At 37.1% G+C, this 15,333-nt stretch overlaps 1 protein-coding gene across 7 annotated transcripts in view; it reads right to left on the bottom strand.

The window, feature by feature from the left end:
- RIT2 (Ras like without CAAX 2) overlaps positions 1–15,333 on the bottom strand; it is a 346,805-nt gene that overhangs the window by 204,214 nt on the left and 127,258 nt on the right. Inside the window, exon 1 of one of the 7 annotated variants that reach the window (XM_089304903.1) lies at positions 6,408–6,541. The gene's annotated coding sequence lies outside the window, so the exon portion shown is untranslated. 7 annotated transcript variants of the gene reach the window in all.

Below are 15,333 nucleotides of genomic sequence, written 5' to 3'. Positions count from 1 at the left end.
AAGCATGGTACTTAAAGCACTGAAGTGCTAACAGTCCAGTCCAGATGCTGTCTTGACTACTACCCACTATAACGTCCCAGGCTAAACGATAACTTGTTTTTTCCTTATCTTCTAGAAGATAGTAAGTTCCTCACCTGATACTCAAAAATAAAGGCTCAGCAATTATTGAACAGGATCTACAAGGTTTATGTTCTGGAAGTTCCTGAGGTCAAAAGACACAGATCTCATAGAAAAGAGTGCTATAAGAGAAAAATTAGTAAAAAATGGTATTTTATGTTTTAAAACACAGTGAATAAAATTTCTACAAGGTATCAACCTCCAAAAGAATTCAGGGAGATAAATGATTGAAGTTTCATCTGGCACTTGATCCTTTTGAACATATTCTTCCTTAACTGAGATGCAGACACAGCCCACAAGATCCACGTAGACATCATCAATTTTGGTTTTGAGTTTTTGTTACTTACTTGATGTGAAATGATTTTCATTATTGTTTCATTTTTATTTTTTTGGCTCAACAAGATGTGTATAAATCCCTGATTTTTCCAGTACATTTTAAGGTTCCTGATCTCCCACCCATAAAATGAATGTGTTTTCCACGTTCAATCTACTATCAAGATCTTTCTAGAGTAAACTTGGCTATGGGATGATGCAACAATGGTTGTTGTCACCTTCATTGGTTTAAAAGGGATGATTTAAACTATGAAATATTTTCCTAATACAGGTACTGTTTTAAATTCCAATAAACAATATAAAATATCTTCTATAAAATATTAGCTTATAGGATGAGACTTTGAGTCAAAACATTCATGCACTAGACATATAATGTGTCTAAACTGTTTTAGAAACATGCTTGGATTAGTTTATTCACTGTAGTGTAAAACTGTACAATACACTCTTACAGAGGACCAAAACTTTGCCTCTGCCAAATATCAAATAAGCCCATCCTTCATCATTTCCTTACATTAATTAACTTAAAGACTTCTAACACCTTTTCCTAAGTCTTAACCTTTACAAATATAAATCACTTTCTATTTACCACTTCTCTTATTATCTTCAATATACTATTTTTCCTTCTCTATATAGCAGATTTAGGTCATAGTAAATGAGAAAGTAATAGTTATATTTTTGCTAAATAACATTTTGTTATTGGGCATTTCAAATCATTTTACATGAGACAAACGTAGAGCTGCAAGAGGCCAGAAAGGCACACTATTAACTCCATGTTAAATATGAAGAGAATAGGATTGGGCATGGTTTTTTTTTTGTTGTTTTTTTTTTTTTTTTTTGACAGGCAGAGTGGACAGTGAGAGAGAGAGACAGAGAGAAAGGTCTTCCTTTGCCGTTGGTTCACCCTCCATGGCCGCCGTGGCCGGCGCACCGCGCTGATCCGATGGCAGGAGCCAGGTACTTATCCTGGTCTCCCATGGGGTGCAGGGCCCAAGTACTTGGGCCATCCTCCACTGCACTCCCTGGCCACAGCAGAGAGCTGGCCTGGAAGAGGGGCAACTGGGACAGAATCCGGCGCCGCGACCGGGACTAGAACCCCGGTGTGCCGGCGCTGCAAGGTGGAGGATTAGTCTAGTGAGCCACGGCGCCGGCTAGGATTGGGCATGTTTTAAGAGAAGTCCCAGGAAGTCACATATGCAATAATTAAATTATCATAAAAATGTATGAGAGTTCAATCTGTTTTCAACATAGAGACCACAAAAGTGGTTCCATGTGCTGCAACTGTTCAGTAGTACTGCTGCTTGTCTCAGCATAGGGTTTCTGCTACTGGAAACAAAATTGCAGACAAAAAGGGTAGAGTCCTGAGAGAGAAAATATTTGTCAAGGAGATGAAGAAGACAACAAATTAATACATAAATAATACCAGGCTGATGTGAAGGCAGAGGCCAGTTGACCATAATGGCACATGAAGGATAGTGACTTCATTGCTAATTGCCTTCTTTGGTTGGAAGATGCCCTAACTCTCTATGTGATTTTAAAGAGCATGCTGTCAAGTTAAAGCTTGATGAGACTCACAAAGTCCTTCTGCTTCTGACCATTTATGACTTCATAGCTTTCCCGAATGAAAAGGCGGGTCGGTGTCAACAGGGCCTAGAACCTCCTTCCCTAGTTATATGCCCGAATCTCCTCCTGATGTTCTTGTGTAATTGAGCTGTTGCAGCATGATCCTCATTGTTTGTTTTTCTAAATTGTGATTATTTTTGATATTTAATTCACATACTGTGAAACTCATGATTTAAAGTATGCCATTCAGTGTTATTCAGTATATTCACAAAGTTCTGCGACCATCACCACTAAGTCTGGAACATTTCTATTACCCAAAAAGAAACCTCAAATCTGTTAGCAGTCATTTCCTATTCCCCTTTTCCGCTAGCTCCTGGAAACCACTAATTCACTTTCTCTCTCCAGGGATTTATATACTATGGAAAAGTCATATAAATGTAATCATATAATATGTAGTCTTTTGCATCTGGCTTCTTTCACTTAGCATAGTGTTTTCAAGGTCCATCACCTCAGAATATTTAACAGCTCCCCAGGTGATTCTAACATGCAGCTGTGTTTGAGATAATTGCAAATAGAAGTGTCTGTTAACCATAAAATTCATTTTAAGGCTAAATCACTGTGGGATCAGAGTATAAGTTTACTTTGGATTTTGAGGTGGTGCTTGATAGTCAAGGACAGACAGAGTAAACTCCTGCTGCACCATAACAATGCTGGTTTCTGTATACACTCCACATCCCTGTGGGAGGACAATAATGATTTTAAAAATCATTTAAATTAAAAAAAGTCAAAGCTCCAAAAATTGAGCCAGCCCTTGTGCAATGTTCCAAGAATAAGTGTGGATCACTAAATAAGTAGTTTTTATTCTCTAAGTGCTCCCCTCTCAACCCAGCCTTCGCTGTCTTTCCACTGAATCGTTGATCACTTGGGCATGGAGATAGCACATCTGTACCCTCCACAGGCTATTTGGGCTTCTGCTGTAAGACGAAGGTTAGAGATAAATGAAACATGTACTTGAAATTTGATTTCCTCTCTGCTCCATTTCATCAGTTTGAGATACACTGAATCTAATCACAGATTGATCTTATTAAGGCTAATGACCTGATGATTAACAAGAGAAATGCATCTGTGGTCAAATTGCCCGTTTTAATTATTCCAAGGAGCTACACCATCAATGGGCAGCAGGCAGCAATATCTTGGATGAGGGTCTGCTTGCACCTGGTGCTATTTTGGTTATTACTCTCTGGATACCTAGCACAGGAAACATATCCAAAAGCTTACATGTACATAATGTCTCACAACCTGCACAAGGCAGTATGAGGCAGAGGTGAATGTTTTGATACCAACATGTGTCACAAATTTCAATGAAGTATTGCAGTCACAGATGTCTGCTCAGAGAAGAGAGGAGGGCAAATTGGATAGGAGTCTGGCAGGAAGTAGAGACTTGCAAATCAAAGAAGCCAGAGTCTAGTCCAGGAAACCCAATAAAGATCTAGAAGACAGAATGTTTACTGATTTAAGCAAGAATGATCTGGTGTCTGCACTGTTCAATGGCAAGGGCCACTTTGGGACAATATAAAAGCAGACCTGGCCTCATACTGCTAATCAATATCAGTTAGGAAGTAAAACAATTGTAATTATATATACATTAAACATTTTATAGGGCATTTGGCCTAGCAGTTAAGATGCCATTTGGGACACCTGCATCCCATACCAGAGTGCATGAATCTGAGTCCCAGCTCTACTCCCATTTTCAGCTTCCTGTGAATGCACTCATTATGACGCAGCAGGTAATGGCTCAAATAGTTGAGTCACTGCCTCCCATATGGGAAACCTGGATTGAGTTTCTGGCTCCTACCTTTGGTTTGGGCCAGCTCTGGCTTTTGAAGGCATTTAGGAATTGCACTCTCCGTCTCTCAAACAAGTTTTAAAAGTAAAATTAAATGAAAAGAATACATTTTATAGTCATTTAAGATACACAAATGTATATTTATCTTTCAATCTTTGATGGTAAGCCAACATGCCTCCCTTTTAAAATAGTCTGCCAAATGGAGTTATATTTTTGCACAAAACATCCATAATGCATCTTACATGCTTTAAAGTTTTGATATAATTTAAGTGGATCAAGTATTTAAGACACTTACAAATACATAAGAACTAAGAATCATAGATTTTTAAATGCCAGGTTTTTTAAATGTCTTGCCAATCCCTATTTTAACAACAATTTGGGAGGTGAGGGAAACTGAGACTTATAGTTAACATTTCATTTCAAAACACTCAACATAGTCTAAGTGTTGATTCTCTTCTCACAGTGTTTTTTCAGTTCGTGTAATTTACTTAACTAATTAGAAAATTATGTGTGACTGGGATAAACTGGAGAGCAAATATAATTGACTTTTAGCAAGTGTGCTATGAAAAGCTGAAGTTTAATAGAGAGGATGAGGTGACTTAACAAAGTTTATGGAAAAGTAGAGTTAAAAGATATATTTACTTGGTGCAAAATTGCTTTTAAATCCATGCATGGTTTTTTCACATTCTCACATTCTCATTGTGTTTTCTTCTTTCAAATTTTAATAAATGTCTCACTAGATATCATTGAAGGTTTTACAAATTACTGCAGGACTGAAGTTTTAGAAATTATGAATAATGAAACCGATCAACTTATTGTTGGGCATATCATCTCAGGTATACCAAAGAAGTTCTGAAACCCTGTTATGATTAAAGTCATATGGAGCTCTTATCAAGACTTTGCTAGAGCTATTCATTCAAGTAATTATAATATTATACTACCCTGCCTGACTTTCAGCTGTAAACACAGATTTCTCTTAACTATAACTGGAGTGCAAAATCAAGGTTGTAGCAGATATGGCACCTGAGACCAAGTCAAGAGATGAGTTGTGACTTCATCACATTGATCTATCAGGAAAACATGTCAACTGGCATTTTTAATGTCAATCAGAAAAAGAGCCTCTCCAAAGGGTATTCTCAGAGAGGAAGTATGCATTTTACATAGCACTGTGTCTAGAGTTCTTCTAAATTTATTAGTCCTGTTGGTATCCTACAGTTTATTGAAAAATGGTGTTTGGCTGGATTCAGACCACTTTTTTGTAAAAAAAATAAGCATCTCACCTGTTTCTTAATTTTTTTTACTCTACAGCTTTCCTCTAAAATCCCAGATATGAGAATAAAGGAGGCAAATGTTCAGGGGTGAAAGCACTAGTAGATACAAAAGCAGATTTCTACTATATACTTAAATGTGAAACCTAGCCAGAGTCAAATAGTCAATTGTCCTCCAATAAGCACTTTGGGTTTCCCAGAACAGCAACTTGATTTTGAAATCGACGTTGGATAGATACTCAAAAGAAAAGTAATAGCACTTAGCATTTTACCATAAGTGTGCCTGTCCTCTATTAAAGAAGAGAATTTATTTTTTAAAAGACAAAGAAAATGAGAAAGGGAAGCCATTTTAAAATGGTTTTGAAACTATTTTCACCCTCTGAGGGACTCCGTTTATGAGCCCATTAAAAATATTGCTGGTAAAATGCATTTGATTTTCCATTAGATAAGACATTTTAACTTTCATTTGAAACTTGAGTTGATTCAGGATGAGAAAATAGTATTTTTGAGTAATAACCTAGAAGACTCTAGATAACTGTCAAAGGTTCTATTATGTTTAGGGTATGAAAGAGTGTTTATATAAAGAGCCTTTGAGAATCAAACAACTTTGCTTTAAAGTAGAAAGCAGAATGTAGCATTTTTGGCTTAATAATCTGGAAAGAATTTCTCTTTTGATTTCTTTTTTTTTTTTTTTTGGACAGGTAGAGTGGACAGTGAGAGAGAGAGACAGAGAGAAAGGTCTTCCTTTGCCATTGGTTCACCCTCCAATGGCCGCCGCGGCTGGCACCCTGCGGCCGGCGCACCACGCTGATTCGATGGCAGGAGCCAGGTACTTACCCTGGTCTCCCATGGGGTGCAGGGCCCAAGCACTGGGCCATCCTCTACTGCACTCCCTGACCACAGCAGAGAGCTGGCCTGGAAGAGGGGCAACTTGGACAGAATCCGGCGCCCTGACTGGGACTAGAACCTAGTGTGCCGGCGCCGCAAGGCGGAGGATTAGCCTAGTGAGCTGCGGCGCTGGCCTCTCTTTTGATTTCTTAGTGGTACCAAATATACTTGTCAGTCTAATGAATGGACTTATCTTTTAGTTTCAGTTTGTTATTCTAACATAGACCCCCTATTTCAGTGAGTCGTCCTTCAGTGAAACGTTCCTTATCATTTGCATTAAAAAGATTTCAAATTTCATAAGATGCTAGTATGTAAATAAATTTAACAGCTTCCAGGACAATCTTATATAAAGTAGCTTCTCATCAAACTATATGGATTAGAAGTTTCTTACTTACTTTGAAGGCATTTAATTGCTCTGGGAAAATATATTTTCCGACTCTTGGTCAGATTTTCTCCAGTTTCTTACTGAAGCAAAAATCAACATGCTGTTTACCAGCAGTCGGTTCAATGAATAACCCAGGTTGCTTAAAAGAGAGCATTTCAGCAGCTCAGTGGCCTTATTGAGTAATTGATTTCTGATGGAGACGTGTTCTTACCTAAATTCCACCTGTTTCTAAATTTCAAAAGAAATACATTACACTTGTTTTCCAGTGCATTTGAAAATACTTAGGATTAAAAATAAATTTAATAGAATATAAGTTCACCAGAAATCTTGAACCAAAAAGAATAAAAATTCTGAATTATTATTTCCTTTTGAAGTTTATTGAAAAATTGCATGAAAATGTACCTGTAATACACATAACAAAATACCAGACATAAGCAGTGACCTAAGAGAAGATATAATTTTTTTCTTAAAGAATTTTCAATAATTTAAAGGAAATCGACCCATCTACGTTTTGATAAATTAGCTGCGATGTATGAACTATGTTAAAGGAAGTTACCAGAGATACCGAAGGAATTTTAGCATCATAACTTTGCCATATTTGTGAAGAAATAAATACAGATAAATCAAAGGAATAGTTTTTATAATATCTTCAGTTTTGTCACCCAAAGGTGAGATTGCTAGAAATCAATGATGCCTATACATTTTTATTGACACATTTTTCTTTAAATGAACAAAAATATTGGAAAATGTCGGTATAAATATACTTCATCAGTGATATTAGCAGTTTGTTGGAAGAAGCCCTTATGATTTATCCTTCTTTGGTTATCAGTTTACCTAAGCAAAAACTAGTTGATGGGTCAGAGCTGTGGCATAGCAGGTGGACCACCGCCTGCAGTTTCAGCATTCCATATGGGCACTGGTTGGAATCCAGGCTGCTCCACTTCCTGTCCAGCTCCCTGCTATGGCCTGGGAAAGCAGTGGAAGATGGCACAAGCCCTTGGGCTCCTGCACCCACATGGGAGACCGGAAGAAATTCCTGGCTCCTGGGTGCAGATCAGTGCCATTGAGGTCAACCAGGGAGTGAACCAGCAGATGGAAGACCCCCCTCTCTCTCTGCCTCTCCTTCTCTCTCTGTGTAACTCTGACTTTCAAGTAAAATAAATAAATCTCTAAAAAAAACTTAATTGAGTGGCCAGTACTGTGGTGCAGTGGGTTAAGCCACAACCTGCAGCATTGGCATTCCATATGAGCACCCGTTTAAGTCCCAGCTGCTCCATTTCCAATCCTGCTCCCTGCTAATGCACTTGGGAAAACAGTGGAAGATAGGCTGATTGTTTGGGCTCCTGCCACCTGTGTGGGAGACCAGGAAGAAGTTCCTGGCTCCAAGCTTTGAGGTGGCCGAGCCCATGTCATTTCGGCCATTTGTGGAGTAAGCCAGCAAAGAAGATCTGGCCCAGTCGTGCTATTGCAGGCCTTTGGGGAGTGAATTGGTGAATGGAAGGTCTCTATCTCTTCCTGTCTATCTGTCTTCTCCACTTGATCTTAGCCAAAAGGCTAAGAATGAACATAAATAAAATTGAAAAATAAAAACTTAAAAAAGTTTTCTTTGTGATGTATTAATATTTTATTTTAGCCAAGCAGTACATTCTGCTTCCACTACTAAGCCACAAATCTCTTGAAAGAATAAAGTTTTAAAACAATACAATATACTAGTAGCTATGGTATACTATATTGCATACTATATATATATATATATATATATATATACTAGTAGCTGTAGTGTACTAGTTTCAAACAATACTACAAATACTAGTAGCTATGATGCTACTAGTATTATTCGGAGAACGTATTTAGTTTCCAATAAATAATAATTTATCATTAAATGAATAAATAAATCAACTTTGAAAATGATAGAATATTAGGGTACAATTCTTTCTTAAAATTTTTAAAATACTTTTTTCTTTTTCTTATTTAAAAATTACAGCAGGGGCTGTTGCTGTGTCACAGTGGGTTCATTTGCTGCCTGCAATGTTGGTATCCCATATAGGCACCACTCTGAGCTCTGGTTGCTCCAATTCCAATCCAGCTCCCAGTTAATGTGCCTGGGAAAGCAGAGGAGGATAGCCCAAGTGCTTGGGCCCTGCTACCCACATGAGAAATCTGGATGGAGTTCTAGGTTCCTGCTTTGGCCTGGCCCAGCCCAGGCCGTTGAGGCCATTTGGGGAGTGAATAAGCTGACTCTCTCTCTCCTTATTCCTCTCTCTTCCTTTCCTTATCCCTCTCTCTCCCTCTCTGTGTAACTCTTACTTTCAAATAAACAAATAAATCTTTAAAAATTTGTTAATATGTGTTGGGTACCATGTGCAAAATATTTTAAATAGCAATTAATCCAAGCTATTATATTTTATTTTAAAGATTTATTTATTTATTTGAAAGGCAGATTTATAGAGATAGAGAAAGAGAGGCATCTTCCACCTGCTGGTTTACTCCCCAGATGGCCATAATGGCAGAGGTTGTGCCAGTCTGAAGCCAGAAGCCAAGGGCTTTCTCTGGGTACAGGGATCCAAGGACTTGGACCATCTTCCACTGCTTTTCCTAGGTGGAATAGCAAAGAGCTGGATAGGAAGTGAAGAAGCCAGGACTTAAAAATGTGCCTATGTGGGATGCCAGTGCTGTAGGGCATAACTTAAGCTATTATACTAGAGTGTAGTCCCTGATAAAAGAATTTTAATGTTTGTCTCAGGAACCAAATTTATGAAATTTTGGTTCTAATAATAATGAGCTGAGAAAAATATGAAACCAGCATATTATATATCTGAAACTAGCATCAAATAGGATGAGAACCTGCTAGTTTCTCCTGTTGTGGGACAATACATAAGTGATACATGAATTTTGTTTTATGTGTTTTCCTTGACATTTATTTTGGGTATTCATAATATTTTTGTTTGCTTTCTGATTTTTATTCTTGTTCATTATAGTGGTTCACTTTCATTGTTCACATATTTAAATCACAAGTGGTTTTATAGCCATGTTTTTGGGAAACATCTTATTGAGAAAGAAGGACTAGTAATTTGTAGTTTGGAAGACTATGCAACATATTTCAACTAAAGCACTTCTGAGTTGAAGTCAATGCTAAAAGAATTAGCAAGCAGCCATAGCTCTCCAGCAGGAATGGCTTGGAACAGGCAGGATTCATAGTTATCCTGTTTGTAGAGATTTTAATAATTTTTTTCAATCATCTCAGATCTATCTCTATGGGTCACCATGACCTTGGCCTATTTTCCTAAAATCAAAGGTTATGATAAATTTTTTTCAATTCAGGATATGAACCTGGTTATAAAGGTGCTCTCTCTTACATTCAGATTGGTCTTTGTTGAATCTCCTTTTGTTATTGCTGTTGAATCTCTTAATAGCAATACTTAAAATATCAGTTTGAAGTTTATATATGGGTATAATTTCAAATTTCTTTATAACGTTTACTTTTAATTAATTAATTTGACAGATTGAGAGAAAGAGAAATAGATAGAAAAAGAGAACACTTATCTACTTATTCACTCCCCCAAATGCCTACAATGGCTAGTGCTGGGATAAGACCAGTCTTGAAGCTGGGAATTGAATCCAGGTATCCAGGTGGATGCCAAGGTATCAAATATTGGAACTACTGCTGATATCTCTTAGGTTTTGCATCAGCAAGAAACAGGAGTCAAAAGAAGAGCCAGACATTACCCTTAGACACTAATGCAGTGCATGATGCCTTAATAAACATTTTTAATCTTCGGATAAATGCCTGTCCATAGAAACACTTTTTCTAAAAAAATGCTTTTTTTTCCTCATATTCTTTTATTTCTGAGTATATGTTAAGATCTTCAGATGAACTCTTATTTCTGGATTTACAAAACTTTCTTAAAGTATATCTTTTTTAAAAAAATTATTTATTTGAAAGGCAGAGTTATAGAGAGGCATAGGCAGAGAGACAGAGAGAGGACTTCTACCCACTGGTTCACTCCCTAAATGGCTGCAATGGCCAGAACTGAGCCAATCTGAAGCCAGGAGCCAGGAGCTTCTTCCAGGTCTCCCACACAAGTGTAGGGGCCCAAGGACTTCAGCTACTTTCTACAGTTTCCCAGGCCATAGCATTGAGCTGGATCAGAAGTGGAGCTGCTGGGACTAGAACCAGCACTCATATGGGATGCCAACACAGCAGGCAGTGGCTTTACCTGCTATGCCACAGTGCAGGCAAAATACATCTTACTTTTAGGGTGGGCTTTTGACCTACTGGTTAATTTCCTTTGATACCCACATCCCATATTGGAGTGCCTGCATTTGAGTCTTGGCTCTGTTCTCAATTCCTGCTAATGTTCGCCATTGGAGCCAGCAAATGATGGATGAATAGTTGGGTCCCTGCCACCCACTTGGGAGACCCAGATTGAGTTCCAGGTTCCTGGCTTCAGTCTGACTCAGCCCTTATTATAGCACGCAGCAGATGGGAGACCTCATTCTGTCTGTCTCTCTGAGTCTGTCTCCATGCCTCTCAAGTAATTAAATAAATAAATATTAAAATATATCTTCCTTTCATAGGACTACGTGATACTGCATGTTATTACTTGAGAAACGCATGAAAGGAAATTTTGCTTTAAAACCTGTTTTGTGAGACCTATGTTAGACTCTGATATTAGCTAAACTACAGTGTGGGAGTTTGAAAGGATAGCAGGAAAGCAGAAACCTCATTGTTTCCTTAGTACCCAGTTGATAATGCCTGTAACTGAAGAAAGCTCTGGGGTAACTGAAAATTGAGAACATTCTTAGAGTCTCCTTATGTGATTTAATCTTGATGTGAGATTACTCAGTAAAGTCATTAGCCCCTATCAAGTAGCCAAAACTATTAAAATGCTGTAAATACTTACTGAAGAGGTGGGTTATGTGCATTGACACCAGGATATAATAAGTGAGGAGCTATACTAAACATCCCTCTATTAGTATCTCTTGCTTTTCTCAGGACTTTTTATCCTGTTGGAGAACAATTCTAGTCCAAGTTTTGTTATCATAGACCTTTAAAAATCTGTAAACTTCTGTGGAATGAGATGATTTCTGAATAAGTGGTTATGCCCAGAAGCATTGTAAATATAATCCACAAATTTGGAAAAACGGATCATGGCAAAAGAGCAATTAAAGCCTTCAAAGAAGAATTAAATAAAAACCAGACTAGTAGTTAATTATAAAAATCAAGGTTTTAAATATTGATGACACCTTAGAGATTGGTCTTATGCTCTGATTTTGTAGATGAGTACATCAGCTTCAGATTGGCCATGGGACTTGCTTTAGCTACAGAGTTGGTTAAGGAATAAAACCAATACCACATCACTACTGTGTTTCTCATTGTTCAAGAATGACTTTATTCCAGTGATAGCTGGCTGGGGTAATGCCTAGGTCTAGGACATTTCAGTGCCTGGGTACATTACCATATGTAAAAATGAATCACAGATATTTGGTGCAGAATTACTTTTATTATTTCTAATAAGAAGGAACATTCAATACATTTATAATTAAATTGAATTCATTAAATACAGTTGGCCTTTCTTACGCATGGCTTCCCCATCCACAATGTAAATCACTGTGGATTGAGAATGTTAGGAAAAAAATTCTAAAATGTTCCAAAGAGCAAAACTTGAATTTGCCACGCATTGACCACTATGCTGCAAACATGCAGTTAAGGTGATGCACAAGCAAAACCTGCTGTGGCCTCCTGTCTTTTCACAGAGACTGAGGAGTCTCTCCAGCACACGTTATTAAACATTCATTCAGGTCTCATTTGTGCATAGTACACAATAATAGTAGTTAGGACTGTGATGGCTGCATAAACACTAAAATAGATTTTTTCTCTTGCCATCATTCTCTAAACAGCAGAGTAAAATAAATATATAAGTTGCATTTTTACTATATTAAGTATTATATGTAACCTAGAGCTTATTTACTGTATATGGGAGGATGGGTATAGTTTATATTCAAACACTATAATGTTTTATAAAAAGAACTTGAGCATTCTAGAATTTTGTTCTATGAGGTATCCTAGACCCAATCTTCCATGAATACCAAAGGATGATGGTGTATTTTGTTATAATTTCACTTAAACATGCATATTATTATACAGGAGGTCTTCAAAAAGTTCAAAGAAATGTATATTATGAGGATACTGTGCATAGATTTCAGAATGTTTTACACCAAAACAAACATTTTCAGTTACATTTTATGAGTATATTCTTTTTTTTAATTTTTGATGTAGGAATTCAGGAATTGAAGATAATCCATCACCATAATTTTTGTACTTCCACTATAGTTCTTTCCACAGTTTGGTATAAATATTAATTTAATGCCTTCCCTCTTCCCTGCCATAAACCTCAAGTGTTTTGAGGGAAGATACTCAATTTTAACCTATTTTACATTTCCTTGACCTAGGGTGGTCCTTGCTACATACTAACGAATTCCAAAGAGAATTGAAATAAGAAAGAACTTGAGTGATAATGTCATGGATTCTAGTCACAGCTGGCTCAAGAACTTTGCTATAGTGCCTTAAAGAAGTGACTTAACCTGTAGGAGCCTTACACATTCCTATTACAAAATGAATAATATAATAGTTTTTCTTAAATATTTATTTTAGTTATTTGAAAAGTAGAATTGTAAAGAGGGAGGGAAAGACTGAGAGATAGATGGATAGATAGATAGGTAGGTAGGTAAGTAGGTAGATAGGGAGAGAATCTTTCAGGCACTGCTTTAATACCCAAAAGGATGCAATGGCTGGGACTGAGTGAGACTGAAGCCAGGAGCCTGGAATTCCATTCAGATGTCCTACATGGGTGGCAGAGGCTCAACCACTTGGGACATTCGGTGCTTTCCCAAGTACTTTAGCAGGAAACTGGATTGAAAATAAGGCAGAAGGAGTTGAACCTGTGTTTATAAGTCATACTATTTTTGCTGGTGGTGGCTTAACCTGCTGTACTACAATACCAGACCCAGAAATATTTTTCAATATAGAATCTGAGAGAAATATGTGGAAATTATAGAAAGGAAACTTTCAGCTATTGCAAGAAAATTATTTCTAGTTGTTAAGATTTCCAAAGGCTCTCTGCTCCCAAAAAAAGAATTTCCTTATCAATGGAAGAGGTCAAACATGAGCTTGATAAACATTGGCAAGAGAGTCAAGTTTTGAAAAAATAATTGAAAACAAAAAGAGCAAGGGTTGAAGTCATTTCTGAATTGTGACTTGGTGATATCCAACATCTCTTCCATGGGACTACACCTTGTGTACCTTGTGGTACACCTCAAGGACATGTGTATAACATGATGGGAGGTACAACTTAACTACTCCTAAATGTTATACCTTGAAAATTGAGAAACATGCAGAGGTTAAACATTGTCACTGACTTGTGCCTACCCCCTTTCTTTGAAACATCATTATGTGACATGTGTCCTGAGCTTCACCTAGCGTGAAGGAATGTGGCAGAGAGGCCTAAGAAAATCTCACCAAACAGGCCTTGTTAAGCTTCTCTGTTAAATGCCATTAGATTATCCTCATATTTTGTTCAATTATACTCATCATGACTGTTCATTCTTCAACAAATCTCCACATATAAATATAATTTTCTCTGGACCTTTGGGTCTTCATTTTGGAAGCCCTAATATCATGTAAATTTCTTCTGCCTTCCTTTGTTAATCCAATTTTCACTACAGGTGTGTTAGCTACGAGCATTGCAATGCATAAAGCAGAGATAACACTTTTTCTGCCATCAAAGCACAAATGGGAAATACACTGGAACTTGGCTTCCTAATTTGCCTACAGGAGTCACTTCATTTATTCGGATAACATTTTACTCAAAGTCTAGGTGGTGACATCAGTAATAACTTTTTCACCTACCCCCTGGGTTTGTTGTGAGGATAAAAACTTTTAACAAATGTTAAAAATTAATAATATCAAAAGAGAACATGTTGACATTATTTAAAATATTTCAGTAGTTTTCTCCCCTATCCCCCACAGGGACATAAGTTCTGTTAAATCAACTGTATAGACCACCTCCTGCATGTGCAGGATTAATAATAGTTTGGAAGCCAACACATCACCATCTGTTTAGCCTTATGTATTCCTGGCTATGTTTGGCTGCAGTTGATACTTGCTTAGAAAAATATTTGATGGTATACAAAATTAATAGCTTTATCTTTTTAATTATGTGTTTGCATGTTTCTCAGTATTATCAGAACATAGAATCTCTGATTTAACTCCCATTACAACTATTTTATCCACAAACAGGTAATATTCTCCATCTCCAGCTACACTGAGCTAAAATTTTTCTATTAATATGCTATATCAATCAGTTATTATTATAATGGCACTGTATGACAAATCACACCAAACTCAGTGTCTTGAAGCCCCTACTATTCATGATTTTCCTAATTTACAAGTCTGTGTGATTCCTGAAGCAGAGCTGTATCAGACATGGGTGAATGGGGTTTTGCTGCTTTATTTACGTCTGCTCCATAGGGACCAGAGATTACCTTCTGTTCCCAATCTCTCTGTCTCTCTCTCTTTTCTTTCTCTTTCTTTCTCTCTCTCTCTCTCTCTTTCTCTCTCGGTGTGTGTCTGTCTCTCTCCCTCTCTCCCTTTTTTTCTCTGTAGCTGTGACTTTTAAATAAACAAGTAAATCTTAGAAAATTACTATTTTAAGTACAAAGGAAAATAATATGATGAAGTCTGTTATATCTACAAACAAGGTTTTCAACTTTTAATACTTCTTCGCATTTAATCAGATTTTTTATAGAAAATAAATGATTACATGTATAATATGTACTTTATGTCTTTCCCCTTTCCCATATCCTCCCCTTTTTCCCCCAAGATGTAACCATTCGTTTAACCTATAGGAATGTATCACATTCTAAGCCAAAACATA

This window comes from Oryctolagus cuniculus, chromosome 10 (assembly GCF_051225735.1).
Source record: "Oryctolagus cuniculus isolate XC-2025 breed Fujian yellow rabbit chromosome 10, ASM5122573v1, whole genome shotgun sequence".
Classification (NCBI taxonomy): domain Eukaryota; kingdom Metazoa; phylum Chordata; class Mammalia; order Lagomorpha; family Leporidae; genus Oryctolagus; species Oryctolagus cuniculus.
The sequence above is the reverse complement of the archived record's forward strand: the minus strand, read 5'-3'. Positions and strand labels throughout refer to the sequence as shown.